Raw genomic sequence first — 18,821 nt, forward strand, 5'->3', positions numbered from 1 at the left:
CTGAAGATTTTCAGAATACTCCTAAAATAAAAAAAATCCAATTGTATTCATCCACATCAGCTGGACTTACCTTTAATTCAGTGTCTCTCTCGCTCTTGGTTCTTCTCTCTCTCTGTCTCTTTCTCTCTGCTCAATGTCTGCGTTGCTCATTTGCTCCCTGTATTTATGCACTTATTCTGCTTTCACTTTCAGCTCTATGCGGCATGGACATGCTATAGGGTGGGGTCAGTGAATCAAAAGGAAAAACCCTGGAATTCCTTTTTTTTGCTTTAGAATGTCCTGTCTAAGTCACGTTTATCAGTTCCAAAAAAGCTGGGACGCTGTGCAAAAGGAAAATGAATGTAAAGAAATACAGAATACAATGGCATGCATTTCCCATTGACCCATATTTTATTGACCACATAACACAGATATCATAAAAGTTCACTGAAACTGGTCAGAGGCTATGAGGTGAGCTGTTAACTGCACTTTGTAGCTTGATTTAGGGCATGTCAGTGTTTCTTTGCTATCATAATCAGTGTTGGGCACGTTACTTTGAAAACGTAATTAGTTATAGTTACTCGTTACTTCTCCAAAAAATTAACTGAGTTACTAACTGAGTTACTTCACTATAAAAGTAATTAGTTACCAGTAAAAGTAACTATTGCGTTACATTTGTTATTCACCCGTAAAAAAAAACAAAAAAACAAAAGAAAATCAATTATGTAAGTACTATTATTATTAGAAAAATAAGAAACAAAAATAAACCCAAAATGTTGACAAAAATATCATCTAACAACAATGAACAATCTAATGACCGTTAAAATGGTATTAATATAACAGTTAAACAGCTGGATCAAACAGCTTCACCAAGGAGGAAAAGAGAAACCGGAGTAGCTAAAAAGAACGTCCTTAATTAGGAACTTGGCCTGTCCACGCCAATCACTGAATTGATTAGAGCAGCAAATTGTCACAATTGTGCCTCACTTCATCACGCCAAACCACGTAAACCTACAGGCACAGCGGCCAGAAGCTCAAGTTCACCGGAAAGAGGAGGGGTTAACCAGGGCAAACGACTTCCTAAACCCTGCCACTACCCCTTTTTATAGGGTTAGAGCGACCACCTCACCATCAGTCCATCCTTCCGTCCCTTGTGAATCACACATACCTTTGTCTCTATGTGCGAGGTTAAAAAAAAAAAGTTAATAGAGCGGCTAAAGTAAGGTGCAGTAACGGGGTGTTGGAAATGGTAACGGCGTTATAGTTACTGTCAGTGTAATTAGTTAGATTACTCATTACTAAAAAAAAGTAACGCCGTTACTACCATCACTGATCATAACGATGGGGAAAGTACAAAAAAGTAATTTACAAAAGTCATGTACTAATTCTTTTAATTAATCACGGGTGTGGTTAATTTTGGGTGTAACGTGAAATAAACCAATCAGAGTGTCTCTTGCTCATCATTCCCTTAGAGCTAGCTATCTTGTGTAAGTGACTTTAGGTTTAAATCGGATCTCCGGTTGATTCTGTGTTTTACGGGGCCTTAAATAAACAATAAGCAAGCACGGTTTGACAAGGCAGCACAATTTGGAAAAACACAGAATATGATATATTATATAAAACGGACTCTGGGGCTTTGACGTGGCGAAACTGCCCAAACACTGAATCACCAAGTCTGAGGTAAGAGTTCTTCCTCTTATGTTATGAAGTGCTTTTTATGCCCCCTCTACTAAACAGTATCCCATAGAAGCTCTTTTCAGTAGAGTGAATGCAGAGGGATGCAGTGATGGGTTAATATTCTCCTACAGTTAAAGAGAACATGAAACCTTCTGAGCCAAGCTTTTGTGTCTATTAATACTGAGGCTCCATCAGATAAGCACCAGGCTTTTACATCTGATAAAGCCATTTATAGGAAGTTAATAAAACACACCAGTTCACAAACAGATCTTTTCTTTTAAGAGGCAACCAAAGGCAGTTTTGTTTTTTCTCTTTTAGACCCCAGTGTTTGCCCCTGTGGTTTTAACTATAAGACTCTCATCACTTAATAAAATATAAATAAAACTGAGCTTTAGACGCTGCTGTGCATTACATCAACACTTTCAGTTTCACTTTCACCATGCCCACTTTCAAGAGTTAATTTCTTATGCACTAATAGTGTTACAGTATCTGGTCAGTTCCAATTACATCATCATGCAGTCTGAAATAAAGTGGCTTTACAAAATAAAAAAAAAAGTGGCTCACATTTTGTCACTTTACAACCACAAACTTCAATGTATTTTATTGAGATTTTAAGTGATAGACCAGTACAAAGTATTGCATAAGTGTGATGTGGAACAAAAATGACACATGGTTTTCAAAAGTTTAATCCTAGAAAAATCTGAAAGTGTTGACGTGCAAAAATATTTAAACGCCTTTACTCTGAAACCCCTAAATAAAATCAATTGCCTTTAGAAATCTTAACTGAATGAGTTAATAGAGTTAATCCAGCTGTGTGTAATTCAGTAGTTTAGTCTCAGTATAAATACAGCTGTTCTGTGAAGACCTCAGTGGTTTATTAGTGAACACTAGTGATCAAACAGCATCATGAAGACCAAGAAGGAAGAACTCACCAGACTGATCAGAGTTAAAGTTGTGCAGAAGGAGTTTAAAGCAGGGTTAGGTTATAAAAACACATCCCAAACTTTGATCATCCCAATCAGCTCTGTTCCATCAATCCATCATCCAAAAAAGATTCCTAAAAAAGTTATTCTACACCTGTTTCTACAAACCTACCGAGACATGAACCAACCATCCACCCAAACAGACACATCCAGCAAAGAGACCCATGATCACTCTGGAGGAGCTGCAGAGATCCACAGATCAGGTGGATCAGGAGAATCTGTCCACAGGACAACTAGAAGTCCTGCTCTCCACAAATATGGCCTGTAATGTGAAGATGATCCATGGAGAGACTTAAGAGAACTCCAGGCAAACTCCAGTCCAACTAAGCTTCTTTAATATATTTACATTCTACTAAATAAAATACATTTATTTACAATCAGCATATATGCAGCTGAAACACTAGAGAACAGCCTAGTGCAAAATCCCAAATTATATGATCAACATTAACATTTTAATATTTTAATATTGTAGTCATTATAGCTTTTAGTAAAATGTGTTTTGGAGGGGGGGGGGGGTAAGTGCACTGTAGGACTCTGTGGGCGTGGCCTAAGCTTTTTTTTATTAAACACTAGGATCTATACTTCTACCTACAGAGTAATGAATTGAGATACTATTAATTCTTTTGATAAGTAAAAAAGCTAGAATTCTACATTACCAGAAGAGGGCGCTTATTACCCACTGAATAAAATACAATACATGCTCAATACATTTTTTTAAATCTCCAAAACATGTTGCTAGGCTTATAGTACCAAAACGCATTAGAAATGCTCAAAATATCTCAGTTCCAAAACACCAATATGAACAATGTATGCAGAGCAGTAAATGCAGTCTGCCTTATGCAGACTCGAAAATTGTACAAAAAAGTGTTTGCCCCTTCATGATTTTTTATATTTTTGCATGTTTGTCACTCGTAAATTACATCATCAATCACCAAAACAACACTTAAATGCAGTTTTTAAATGCAGGGTTTTATTATTAAGAAAATTAAGAAAAACCTACCAAACCTGTGTGAAAAGGTGTTTGCCCCCCCCCAGTTAAAATATAACATAACTGTGGTTTATCACACCTGAGTTCAATTTCTCTAACCACACCCAGGTCTGATTACTGCCACACCTGTACTCAATCAATACATCACTTAAATAGAACCTGCCTGATAAGGAGAAGTAGACTAAAATATACCCAAAATCTAAACATCATACTAATATCCAAATAAATTCAGGAACAAATCAGAAAGAAAGTCATTGATTACTCATCTATCAGTCTGGAAAAGGTTATAAAATAATTTCTAAAGCTTTGGGACTCCAGAGAACCACAGTGATTCACTATTATTCACTAATGGAGAAAAAACATGGAACACTGGTGAACCTTCCCAGGAGTGACCGGCCGACCTAACAAAATTACTCCAAAAGTGCATGAAGAACTCATCCAGGAGATTCCAAAAGAACCCAGAACAACATTTAAAGAACTGCAGGATCTCACTCGCCTCAGTTAAGATCAGTGTTAATGATTCAATAATAAGAAAGAGACTTTGGGTAAATATGGTGTGTGTCCCATTATATATGGTGTAAATAATTCAGAAAAAGAACATCATACTGTAAAATATGGTGGTGGTAGTGTTACAATGGTCTGGAGCTGCTGGAATAGGAACTTGCTGTGACAGATGGAAACAGGAATTCTGCTGTTTACCAGAAAATCCTGAAGAAGAATCAGAATCCTCCATCTGTTCATTACTGACCTCAAGCTCAGGAGTACTTGGGTTCTGCAGCAGGACAATGACCCAAAACTCACAATCAAAAAGTTCACTGTCTCTGAATGGATTAATAATAAACTAAATGAAGGTTTTGGAGGGTCTAGTTAAAGTCTGATTGATTGAGATGCTGTGGATGATCTTAAACAGGATGTTTATGCTGGAAAATCCTCCAGTGTGTCTGAATTAAAATAATTCTGTAAAGAAGAGTGGAACTAAATCCCTCCACAGTGATGAGAAAAAACAAATTGTAAATTGCTGTTTTTGCTGCTAAGGATATAAGAACCAGTTATTAGGTTTTTGGTTGGTAAACACGTTTTCCACACAGGATTCTGTTCTCATTTAATAATAAAATCTGCAGTTTGTGTTTACTTGTGTTGTCTTTGAGTAATATTTAAGTTTGTTTGATGATCTGAAACATTTAAGCTACAAATACGCAAAAAAGTAAAAAAACAATAAGGGGCAAAAACTTTTTGTTTACTCCACTGTATATACTCACATTAGCCATATAAAACAATAAATAGCATTAAAGGTGAAATAAATGAAGAGGGGATTATCTGTGATATTAATTAATTTAGTAATTAATTAATTAATTAATTAATAGAAACATTTTATCTGCTGCATGTACATCTGGGTAATACATCATGAGGATTATATTTAATAATTTGGTTGGATCGAGGTTGGATCACATTCTCACCACAAACAGAACCACTAGGCTGTTGCTTTGCAGAAATCTTCCTTTGTCTTGTTTAACTCTTATCTATTGGACTGAGACTCAAAAACAAATATTGTTGAGTACTCCTGTTTTTCTTTCAGTTCTTAAATCTGCATTCTCCAGTGCATTCTGGGTGATCTAGTAAACCAGCCAATCAGAAAAGCAAAGCTCATCAAATGATTCACAAACCAAACGATACCGTAATTTCAGATCTCTCTTCTTATGTGACTCCATCTATTTTTCCTTAGTATACAGTAATTAGAATTTAGAAGCTTTTGCATTAGAAAACACTCCTGGAATGTTCCAGAAACTCTGTTATAGAGTTTAGATGGGGCCTAAAAAATCTGGCCCGAGCCCGTGCATGTTCTGCTTAAATCTGACCTGACCCATAAACTATTCTTTTGAGCCTGATTTAAACCCAACATTATTTAAGTGAGTAGAGCGTTAAAACTGAGCTTTTAAAAACCTTTTAGGGCTCTTTAAATGAGCGGAATCTTTTCAGAATTATGTTAATTAACATTACCACACTAAAGAAGAAAGAAGAAGAAACGTTAAACAGTCCAGGTCAAACACAGAGAATCCACAATCAGAGGTACAGGCAGAAATCGGCGTCGAAAAAACAAAGAGCAAGGTCATACACTCAAAAAAAAGAACTCTAACAGTCCACAAGCTAGCAGCCTTAAGAGGGTTAAAATAGCCAATAGGACACACATAAACATGAAACACACATCTAATCAGAGAGCTCAATCAGAGAAACACGTAAACAAACTCAGAAACCAAATAAACTCTACAGGTTTCACCTGGGGGGGGCGATGTAAACTCATTTAAAAATAAACAGAACAAATTTAACAAATTTTGCACAAAACTGTACATAAACCTAAGCTAACGCTTGCTAATAATTTAAAGATATTCTCTGCTATTACCGTTGACAGTGTTGTTTCTCATGGTCAGTAAATAAAGCATTTGTTCCTCCTCTTCTAGGTCACATGGCATCTGGAACTGGTCAACTCAGAGGTTCCATTAATGCTACTGCTCTCAGTGAAGGTAAAAAAAACCTGTAAAAAGCTTGCTGTGGAGTGGATTTGGTGTTTCATATTTGTGTTAAATGTTGCTGATGGGATAATAAACGGCCACAGTAGTTAGTTGGGTGTGATTGTTGGGTAGTTAAAGGTGGGTGATTGGGAGAGTATAGTACAGGGGAAGAGAATGAGCAGGACCTTGTATTACCTCAGTTATTAGGTGCAGCATTTTTCTCCTGTATTAGAACTAACAGAAGGCAAGCAAGAAAGATTAACATGTCATGGTCCAAAAATATTTAATGTTTTATTGAAAAACTTTAATTCTTTAGATGAAAAACGAAGAGAAGAATCTAAAAAGCTCAAGTTAAACATCAAAGATAAATGTGCAACGATATTTGAAGGCACAGCAGCAAAGGGAAAACACAATGAGCTTAATGACATTTACACAGAGCTTGTTGTAGTGGAGAACTGGACAGGAGGAGTAATTACAGATCACGAAGTGATTCGGAAAGAAGCCAGGTCTGCAAAAGCTGAGACGGCAGTCACTTTAATTAAGTTCAACAACATTCTCAGTGGAAAACCTAATGTTAAAAAAGTGCTCACGATGGGAATAGCTGGGATTGGGAAAACTGTCTCCGTTCAGAAGTTTGCTCTGGATTGGGCTGAAGGAAAATCTAATGCCGATATTGATTTTGTCTTTATAATTCCTTTCCGGGAGCTGAATCTTCTAGAAGACGAAAAACACAGCCTTTAAGATCTTCTGCTTTACCTCTACCCAGAACTGAACCGTCTAAAAGAAACTGGACTTTTCAATGGCAAATGCAAGTGCGTCTTCATCTTTGACGGACTGGATGAGCTCAGAAACACACTGCATTTTAAACAGAAGAAAATGTCGTCAATAACAGAGAAGGTCACAGTAAGTAAAATAATAACCAACCTCATCACAGGAGCAATACTTCGATCTTCTCTCATTTGGATCACCTCCAGACCTGCAGCAGCAGATCAGATCCAAACAATCCAAGATCCAAAAACACGTTCACCTGGTAACAGAAGTACAAGGATTCGTTACAGACCAACAGAAAGTGGAGTACTTCAGGAAGAGAATCAGGGACAAGGATCAAGCTTGTAGAATCATCTCACACATTAAACAATCAAAGACCCTCCACATTATGTGCTACATTCCCATTTTCTGTTGGATCACATATATATTGTACTTCAGCAAATCATGAAAATCAATCTGTCCCAAATCCCTAAAACTTTAACTCAAATGTACACAAACTTCTTGACCATTCAGGTGGACACGAAAAGAGAAAAATATGATATGATTCATCAAAAGGATACAAAGATCCTGTTTAAATCTGAGCAAAACATACTTCTCAGTCTGGCTGAACTGGCTTTTAAACAGCTGATGAAGGGCAAAGTGATGTTCTATGAAGAAGATCTAATAGAGAGTGGAATTAATGTCACTGAGGCCTCAGTGTATTCAGAAATCTTCACTGAGATCTTGAAAGAGGAATGTGGGTTTTACCAAAGGAAGGTCTACTGCTTTGTTCATCTGAGCTTTCAGGAGTTTCTGGCTGCTGTTTATGTGTTTCACTGCTATGAGAGCAAGAACATGGATGTTTTGAATGTGTTTGAACCTCCGTACAGAAAATGGACTAAGAATGTCCCACTCGATGACTTTTTGAAGGCAGTGGTGGATAAAGCTGTAGAAAGCCAAAATGGACACCTGGACCTTTTCCTCCGTTTCCTGCTGGGCGTCTCACTGGAGTCCAATCAGAGAATGTTACAGGGACTACTGACCATCTCACATATCAGCTCAGAGAAAACGACCACATACATCAAGAAACTCATCAAAGGAGAGGATTTTAATCATATCTCCACTCAAAGATCCATTAATCTGTTCCCCTGTCTGTCTGAAATGAATGATCAGTGTCTCTCCAGAGAGATTCAGGAGTATCTAAAATCAGAGACACACACACTGGCTCTCTCCTGGACAGTGTTCAACAATAGCCTGCATGCTCCTGGTCTCAGATGAAGTTCTGGATGAGCTAAACCTGAAGAAATACAACGCATCTGTTGAGGGTTATGGGAGACTGATCCCCGCAGTGACTGTCTGCAGAAAGGCAAGGTAGGTGTTTAATCTATACTAAAGTAAAATCCAATATTAGATGAATATCACACATACATTTTAGTTATTTAGTATTTACATTTTACCACCACTTTCACATTCACTTGAAAGGATCATTTAACACATTTTTGTTGATATTTTATTTTATGTTTCATTTCATAATGTCTCTTAATATTATACTCCTTCATTACGGCAACTGATTCAAGACAAATTAAACCTACACACTTTCCTCTGTTAAAAAATTGCAATTTTCCTAATGTGCCTGAAATTTTCTGCATTCGCTGTCTATTTTTAGTTTCTTTGGAGTTGCCATGTTCTCCCAAAAGCTCCAGAACATTAATGTAGGCTAATGAAGGCAGAAAAGGAGGTGAGGAGCATTTTAGATTGGGTTTATGTGACAGTGACACCTAGCATTTAAGCTTTGAATCTCACATTTTAAAACCTGCTTAATAGTGGGCCAACTTTCATTTTATATCTGAAAATACCTTGTGGGCCACTCTAAAAGAGGAAACGGGCTGCAAATGGCGCAGGGGCCATAGTTTGGACACCCCTGCCCTACAGCATAACCAGAAACCCAACAGTATTGACCTCATTTACAGATATACCTGGAAAACAGGTCCTCCACCAATCAATGTGAATGTTATTCCTCTGCAGCAAAATGAAACTCAGGATAACCATCAGGAAGCTGAGATTTCTAAATTGCTCCTCAATTAAATGGATCACTTTACCATCCTTCTAATATTGGTTAATGCTGGACTTCTATTTCTGGAAGACACCTCGCCAGACTTCTGCATTTTTTAAAGACTTTTTGCAAACTGTAATGTGGTCATTCTGATTTCTGGTTTGCATAATGCAGTAAATTCTGTGAATTTCTGTTTGTGTCTCCTGTGCATAGTAGTCTCTGACAAATATGCCCCATCTTAAGTCTGTTTCTGACCTGTCAGACATAACATCAAAGATCAAATCAATTAAGAAAACCCTTTCAATACATAACATTTGAGTGTATGCCTGTTTTAATTGTGCTATGTATGTACTGTGGTTAATAATTATTTCCAGACTAGATGGGTGCGATCTCATTATGGACAACTGTGATACTCTCTGCTCTGTTCTACAATCAGTAAACTCTTTCCTGAAAGATCTGGACCTCAGTAACAATGAACTACAGGATTCAGGAGTGGAGCTGCTCTGAAGAGTTCACACTGTAAACTGCAGAAACTCAAGTAAGCCTGTTTATACATTCTTTAACAAAAATAACCTGAGAAGAAACTGCTGTAATATAAAAGAAAATACATTCAAATTATAAATTTTGCTATTATGTACTGTAGATGACAAGGTCTTTAAACTTTATATTGAGAACTGTTCTTTCCACAGAGTTTTTAGATAACCAAACACCAAATCATAGTTGCAGATATCTCCTATTGCCACTCTTTGTATTGGTACCACTTAATGTTTCATCTTGCCACTTGCCCAACTTTTTGGAGATGCATTGATGCCATCAAGTTCTAAATAAGTTAATGTTTTTCGTAAAATTGTAAAATGTGGGACAGAAGAGCTGACTGAGCTAAGGACACAACTGACAGCTGTTTCTTCTAGGGTCAGCTCGTAACAGAGAAAAAGACTGTGCTCTCCCCCAGACTCTCTGTTAGACTAAACACCAGACATTCAGTGAACAAGAATTTATTTGAAAGAAACAGAGAAATGTGGCTTTGGGGTGGCCCATGCCAAAACACAAAAAAAAAAACAACCAAAGAACACCAAAGAAACCAAATTACACAGAACTACCTGCTACAAAAATAAATCATAAGCAATTCAAAACAAAGTGGCATTCACCCCTACTTTTCCCCAAAGGTGTATGATAAATTGGAATAAAGCAAAGAGTAAGCAAATTTAAAAATGGATGTGCCACATTGGCCAGTGCAGAATGTTATTTTATTTGATTAAATAGGAGTAGCCTAAAATGTTTTTTCTTGCTCAGGCTTTCCCTTATATGAGGAAAGCACATAGAGAAAGACTAAACAGAAGAAGAAAAAAGGTAGGCAGGCAAAGAAGAAAAATGACTAGATATTGTTGTAACACAGTAACAAAAAAAGGACACAATACTGGGCTATTCAAGAAACATATGAGTTTATGTCAGAATGGGTCATGGTACTGAATATAAATCTGGACAGGTGACATGACAGGGGCCGGACAGGACTCTAGACAGATAATATAATAGAGGTCTTAGAAACAAGAAAAAAGTTTTAGAAAAAAGCAGTAGATATAACATACATGGGCATAGGACAGATACAACAATGAGGATTGAGACAGATTTGTTGACTGGAATGGGAACTAACAGGCTCAGAGGGATGGGAGGGAATTTTGGTGAACTTTTTTCAGGCAATGACACCATATCATATGAACTGTAAAATCTCTCATTTCTGAATTCTGATTTTGCAGACTTTCTGGCTGTAATATTACTGCACTTTCCTGTGAAAACCTACTACCAGCTCTACAATCAGCCAACTCCACCCTAAAAGAGATTGACCTCAGTAACAATGCCCTGCAGGATTCAGGAGTAGAGCTCATCTCTGCTGGACTAAAAAGTTCACACTGTAAACTGGAGACACTTAGGTAAACATTCTGTAAAAAAATCCTTAATCATTACTTATTAGAAAAAAGTAAGTATTAGTATCATACAAAACTAAAACCACATGATGCAGGACCCAACCATGCCAAATGAGCCAATGTGCTAAAATGCTAATCTTATCCTGCCTCTATCTGGATCAGCAGGGCTCTCTGATTGACAGAGGGTCATTCAGAGTCATCTAGGAGAGATAGAAAAATAGAAAAAGAAACACAGTGTGATTTACATGTAACAAATTTAAAGCACAGGAATACCAAACATATACCTTCCTGTGGTTTTCAATTTTGCTGTCTCCCTACAGTATAAACTAATATAACACACACTTGCAGTTGTGTGGTTTAAACATCATGGTCTACAGATATTCATATTTGAGAATTGCAATGAACTTTTGCATTTGGATAGTGCATAACTCAGTTTGATGACATTCACTCTGCAGACTTACTTTCTGTAAACTTGGGGGAAAATCTTGTGAATATTTGGGATCAGCTCTTCAGTCAGTAAATTCTCCCCTGAAAGATCTGGATCTCAGTAATAATGACCTGCAGGATTCAGGAGTGGAGCTGCTCTGTGCTGGACTGAAGAGTTCACACTGTAAACTGCAGACACTCAGGTAATATTTGCGGATTTATATTTAACTGAAATAAGGTTATTAAATAACTGTATCATGTTTAAGCTATACAGGAAAATATGTTTTAAATGTTTTTTTATTAGTTAATTCTTTATTTAATTTACTGAAACAATGGTAAAATTTCTCTGTAAGAGCCATCACTTGTACTATTACCCAGTAAGTAATTGTGTCCTTGCTAGCTTGTTGTTTAGGTGTACATGTTTCATTTTTCATCTGTGTTGATGTATTATGCATATATACACTTACTTTATAACAAAAATAATACTTGTGTAATTTATTATCCTGTAAAAAACATATCATTGTCAAGGCACAAATCCTCTCTCTAATTTTGAAGGTTAGCTCTCTGTGCAATTAGGGGAAAATCTTGTAAAAATCTGGGATCAGCTTTACACTCAGTAAGCTCCTTTCTGAAAGAGCTGGATCTCAGTAACAATGACCTGCAGGATTCAGGAGTAAAGCTGATCTGTGATGGACTGAAGAGTTCACACTGTAAACTGCAGACACTCAGGTGAAATTTTAGAAATTTTAAGTGTAAATGCTATTAAATACATTAAAATGTAATGCCATTGCACATTAAGCACAACAAAATTGGTATATCTTCTTCAAATGGTGCATAGTAGTAAATCCTACACAGTCTTTAATAACAATTACAAAGTATTTGTATGGCAATTATGTTTTTATTCTATGCACGGCAAATATCTGCAATTTATAGTATCACTGTTGATGTATTTCTATCTCTATTGTGTGCTTTACAGAAGCCATGGATTAGTTATCCATCACTGCATAATTTCCAGACTCAAGTGGGCGCAATTACAATTTTAGAATTTAGAAATTGGAATTACAAATTCATAGGATGTATAAGTATTTCCCAGAATTTCTACGTTGATGTAATAGAGATTTAATACCATTTGCAAATGTCATATGTCCCTCTTTTTCTATGCTTTTCTAAAGATTGTCTGGGTGTATGGTAACAAAAGAAGGCTGTTCCTCTCTGGCATCTGCTCTGAAATCAAACCCTTCCTACATTAAAGAACTGGACCTGACCTATAATCACCCAGAAGAATTTGGAGTAAAGCTGCTCTCTGGTCTGTTGGAGGATCAGCACTATAAACTGAATGAGCTAAAGTGAGTTGCTGAGATGTAGCTGTACACACAAAGCTGCACACATTACATTAAACAACATGCAAGTTGTGAAGTTTATTTCTCCAATGAACAGGCGTGTTCTACAGAAAGCATACTGATGTGAATAACATAAGTAAGATTTAAATGGACTTTTTGGTGCTAGAAATGCTAAACACACATGCTAAAACATGCAAACTTATTTGTTAACTTATTATTATTAAGTATTACTTAACATCTTATTTAAAATATTAGTGAAATCTTAGTTTGGGTTAGTTGACCTAACCTGGTGTCATGAGGTTTCTGATATGCACAAGGCTGTGACATAATATAATCTAATGTAAATATGAGTGACAAATTATGCTCAGTAATTGGATCTCAAGTTGCTTCACCCTAGTATTCACTGTTCTTTTGATATAACTAAAAAAAATTATTGTGTTTTTCAGAGATCATAAAGGTGTGTACTGATGCACTAAATGTAAAAAACTGGACTCATTATGTTAAACTATTATTTCCCTTTTTTGTTATGAATCTATAAAGAACCACCAACTTTACATAAAGACCACTTATGGAATTCATTATCAGGGAGTAATGAATAAATGTAAGACTTTAATGAATCCTGAATACAAAATACCTTAAAATTTTGTTTTTCTTTTTAAGGGTAGAGCATGGAGGAAAAATTAGGATGAAACCTGGTCTGAATAAATGTAAGAACCACACAGGTGTGAAAAGTATCTCCATTTATTAATCTGTAGGTAGAAGTATAGAAGTGTACGTTTAAAATACTTTTGTAGAAGTTGAGGTATCAACTCAAGCTTTTTACTCTTTAAGTAAAAGTGTAAAAGTACTGGTTTCATACTAGACTATATACGTCTGCTATGTTCTTGCTGGACGTGGGGACGTGGAGGGGGGGGTGTGCAGGTGTGATGGATCACAGTATAAACCAATAGGGAATGGGAATGGTATAGGTTTATATTTCTCTACATCCAATCACAATCAGATTCACTCTATCTGGATGGAGAGATTTATCTGGATAGGGGTTTTATTAAACAATGAGAAGCCGGAATGAAAACCAGATGAAATGAAATAGGAGTAACGAGGCTTTGTTAAAATGTAATGAGTAGAAAGTTCAGATTATTGTGTAAAAAATTAATAGTAGTTACTCTAGTAAAGCAAAGATTACCTACATTTAAGTATTAGTACTTCATTACTGTTTATCTGTGTGTGTTTATGTGTAGATGCCTGTGATCTCACCCTGGACCCAAACACAGCACACACAGAAAGGTGCGACGTGTGAAAGGCAGGCAATTATATCCAGATCATCCAGACAGATTTGATTGCTGCAAGCAGGCTCTGAGTGCGGAGAGTCTGACTGGACACCACTACTGGGAGGTGGAGTGGGGTGGGATTAGTGGAACAGTAGCCATTTCATACGGCAGAATCCAAAGAAAAGGAGACAGTGAGGACTGCTGGTTTGGATACAATAATCATTCCTGGACTCTGAACTGTTGTGATAAAATATTCTCTGTCTGACACAATAATAAGAAAACTGCTATACCTGTCCATCCCTCTGACTTTCACAAAGTAGGAGTTTATCTGGACTGGACAGCTGGTACTTTGTCTTTCTACCTCATCTCACCCGATACCCACACACTGACCCACCTTCACACCTTCAAAACCTGTTTCACTGAGTCACTCTATGCTGGGTTTTGGATTGATAAAGACTCATTCGTTAGTCTGTGCGTGTGAGACAGATTGAAGGAACTCAAAACAATATGGATGATGTTGCTCTAATGTATCACATCTTAAATAACACATCTATCTATATCATAAAAACTTAAAATCTGAAATGATTGGGGTGTACAAACACTATTTTTTACATTCACTATAGCTTTTCTATTTCGTTGCAGTCAGTTTTCATCTCAAAATATTAGGTTTTGTCAGGTCAACTTCAGTTGATTTGTTAATATACAGTTGCCGGATCTTCAGCTACATCACAACAATAGACAAACACAGTCTGCTTAAACTAAAACCACACAAAAAATTATATGTTTGCCTGGTTTTATTGAGCACAACATGTTAACATCCACAGTGAGGAGGGAAAAGTATATGAACCCCTAGGCTAAAGACTTTTCTAAGAGCTAACTGGAGGCAGGGTGTGATGAGATGAGATTGGATGTGTTGGTTAAAGCTGCTCTGCCCTATAAAAAAAAACACACCAGTTTTGAGTATAATGTTCTTAAGAAGCCTTGCTTGATGTAAATCATTTCTTGCACAAAAGAGCTCTCAGAAGACCTACGTTCAAGAATTGTTGACTTGCATGAAGCTGGAAAGGGTTCCAAAAGTATCTCTAAAAGCCTTGATGTTCATGTGTCCACACTAAGACAGACGCTCTACAAATGGAGAAAGTTCAGTACTGTTGCTGCTACTCTCCCTAGGTGTGGTAAAATTCTGTAAAGATGACTGCAAGAGCACAGCACAGAATGATCAATGAGGTGAGGAAGAATCCTAGAGTGTCAGCTGAAGACTTACAGAAATCTGTGGCACATGCTCACATTTTAGTTGACAAATCTACAATAAGGAAAACATTAAACAAGAATGGAGTTCATGGGAGGACACCACGGAGGAAGCCACTGCTGTCCAAAAAAACATTGCTGCACGTATGAAGTTTGAAGCAAAAGAGCACCTGGATGTTCCACAGCAATACTGGCTAAATATACTGTGGACAGATGAAACCAAATTTGAGATGTTTGGAAGGAAAACACACAACACTCCTCCTGACCGTTCTGCAGGTCTGTTCTGCAGCTACAGGAAATGATTGGTTTAGGTTTTTGCTACCAAAGGAGGATCAACCAGTTATTAAATACAAAGATTCACATCCTTTTCCCTCACTGTGAATATTAACATGTTGTTTTCAATAAAACCATGCAAACATATAATATTTTGTTTGGGATTAGTTTATGCAGACTGTGTTTGTCTATTGTTGTGACTTAGATGAAGATCAGAACACATTTAATCACCAATTTATGCAGAAATACAAGTAATCCCAAAGGTTCACATACTTTTCCTCCTCACTGTGAATATTAACATGTTGTGTTCAATAAAACCATGCAAACATATAATTGTGTGTGTGGTATTAGTTTATGCAGACTGTGTTTGTCTATTGTTTTGACTTAGATGAAGATTAGAACACATTTTATGACTATTTTCTTGCAACTGTGTGGCTTTTGCAAACTTTCCTGTATTTTAATTCTGCACAATTAAACTCTGGTATTTACTACACAAGTTTATGGAAGTGTGACAGTTATTTTTTTAAATATAGTTTAATCATTACAACAGACTGATTTCATAAATCAGCTGAAATGTGTTTGATCAATCTGGGGAAAATCCCAGTCAGGATGTGAGGAGGAGCTCTTGAGAGGAACCATGGCTGAAAAGAGGAATCACTGCCTTGAATAAGCTACAGTTCTGGGCTGCTTTCACTACTGCTTTTTGTTCTGAAGTTTAAGATATTTTAATTTGATCCAATTATTAACTTGATTACATTTTTTTGGAATCTTTGGTTCAGCTTTTCACACCAATTACAGGATGGTGAGTCAGTCTTTTGTCACCCATTAAACAATTGAAGAAGAAAAAGAAGATTTGTTGTTTATCTACTGTAACTGTAGATTAATTACAGAGCAGTACGGGTACAACAGATTACAGTGCTGGTGATTCTGTATCTACTGTAACTGTAGATTAATTACAGAGCAGTAGGGGTACAACAGATTACGGTGCTGGTGATTCTGTATCTACTGTAACTGTAGATTAATTACAGAGCAGTATGGGTACAACAGATTACGGTGCTGGTGATTCTGTATCTACTGTAACTGTAGATTAATTACAGAGCAGTATGGGTACAACAGATTACAGTGCTGGTGATTCTGTATCTACTGTAACTGTAGATTAATTACAGAGCAGTATGGGTACAACAGATTACAGTGCTGGTGATTCTGTATCTACTGTAACTGTAGATTAATTACAGAGCAGTACGGGTACAACAGATTACAGTGCTGGTGATTCTGTATCTACTGTAACTGTAGATTAATTACAGAGCAGTAGGGGTACAACAGATTACAGTGCTGGTGATTCTGTATCTACTGTAACTGTAGATTAATTACAGAGCAGTATGGGTACAACAGATTACAGTGCTGGTGATTCTGTATCTACTGTAACTGTAGATTAATTACAGAGCAGTATGGGTACAACAGATTACAGTGCTGGTGATTCTGTATCTACTGTAACTGTAGATTAATTACATAGCAGTACGGGTACAACAGATTACAGTGCTGGTGATTCTGTATCTACTGTAACTGTAGATTAATTACAGAGCAGTACGGGTACAACAGATTACAGTGCTGGTGATTCTGTATCTACTGTAACTGTAGATTAATTACAGAGCAGTATGGGTACAACAGATTACGGTGCTGGTGATTCTGTATCTACTGTAACTGTAGATTAATTACAGAGCAGTATGGGTACAACAGATTATCGTGCTGGTGATTCTGTATCTACTGTAACTGTAGATTAATTACAGAACAGTACGGGTGCAACAGATTAGGCCAGACACTGCCAGTCACCATTATTATCCCCCACTACACTGTCCACTGTGGGTGGTAATATTAGCTTCTATGGTGTATTCTCAGAACGCATGTCACATTGTGGAGGGAGGAATGTTAAATACCCGAAACACAACTTCAGAAATGGAGCACCACATCTTCTGGCCACTAGTCATTAATATTATTGTTAATCCAGTCTTAAATTGATTAGATGTCTTAGTTCGCTAACATCTCTAAAAAAAAAACTCTACAGTCTGCAGCCCACAGGCTCTCTTACACAGGTGTAGCCATGGCATCTCTTTTTCTATATGATGTATTACTTTTAAAAATAGTGTTTTTAAAGCAGCCTTGTGTAAGACAAAAGTATTACATGACCGCATTGAATTAATACAAAATATAAATAAAAAAAATTGTTTTTTTTTTCCTCAAGGATTCAAGGAGATTTATTGTCATTTGCATCACATGTGGTACATGAGGTGGAACAAAATTGTGAAGATTGCTGTGCTCTAAATGGCTTTGATGTACATGATGTGATGGAGCATAAATGCAAAGGTTGCATTTATATGTGTGCATAAAGCACCTTTCGGCTCTGTGATCCACCCACAGACTCAAACCACATCCTGCTGAGCCTGTAAAAGAGAAGGTATTTACATGACAATAGCTTTGTTGTGCACTGCCTTTAACTTGAACAAATAAAGATCAATTTAAAACCGTTAAAATTCCATCTAACCAAACTTTGTTCTTTATATATAAAAGCTCACTAGATCTCAACTCCTTTCTCCAGACTGAAAGGTACTCTTCTTTTTAGTGGATTTACTGTAAGTTTAGCTATATCTGTTTTAATGAGATCTGGAGTTTTAACAATAAACATATACTCACTGCTAGCAATTAGGTATAATATTTTTTATATGCATGTTTTCATAAAAAGCTTCTGTAATGTAAAATTATTTGTAAGTAATATTATTATTAATAATGATAATAATAGATTGCATCAATTGAAATACAATAGAACACATTAAAGCTCCACAGACTTTCTCAACCTTTAACCACTTCTATTGTATTTTTAATAGTTGAAGTATAAAATATGACCCAAGTCTGAGCCCTTATTCCAGAAGTAATCTACCTACCTACCCCTCTACCAATTTACCTGTCTACCTACATACATATTTACCTACCTACCTACCAACCATTCTAACTACTAACCAACCTACCAATTTACCTACCTACCTATCTACCTACCTACCCCATCTTGAGTGTCAAAAACAACAATAGCTGTCTTAGTGAATAATGTAATTCATATGACAGTACATTTGTTGTTCATCACCTTCATCCTGAAATGAATAAAATAAATTTTAACCATAGCATCTCCTCTAAAATTCTATCTAATTTAGAATTAGACTAAATTTGATTCTGGGTAATCGTCATGCAGGAGTTTGGATGTTAGGATTGATGGATTAAATTTAACTCTTTTAAACACAGTTGCATCTCCTTTCTCTGGAAGGCAGTGGATAGATACTGTCAGTTTGGTTGCTAACTTGCTATATGTGAAAATAACTGTAAATACCTGAGGAACAGGTTAAATAGCATGTTGGGATGTTGGG

At 36.5% G+C, this 18,821-nt stretch overlaps 1 pseudogene; it reads left to right on the forward strand.

Moving 5' to 3' along the window:
- Positions 1-6,088: 6,088 nt before the first annotated feature.
- Positions 6,089-14,371, forward strand: LOC103038329 (NACHT, LRR and PYD domains-containing protein 12-like; annotated as a pseudogene).
- The last annotated feature ends 4,450 nt before the right edge of the window (positions 14,372-18,821 follow it).

Source organism: Astyanax mexicanus, unplaced genomic scaffold (assembly GCF_023375975.1).
Source record: "Astyanax mexicanus isolate ESR-SI-001 unplaced genomic scaffold, AstMex3_surface scaffold_34, whole genome shotgun sequence".
In the NCBI taxonomy this organism is placed as follows: Eukaryota; Metazoa; Chordata; class Actinopteri; order Characiformes; family Acestrorhamphidae; genus Astyanax; species Astyanax mexicanus.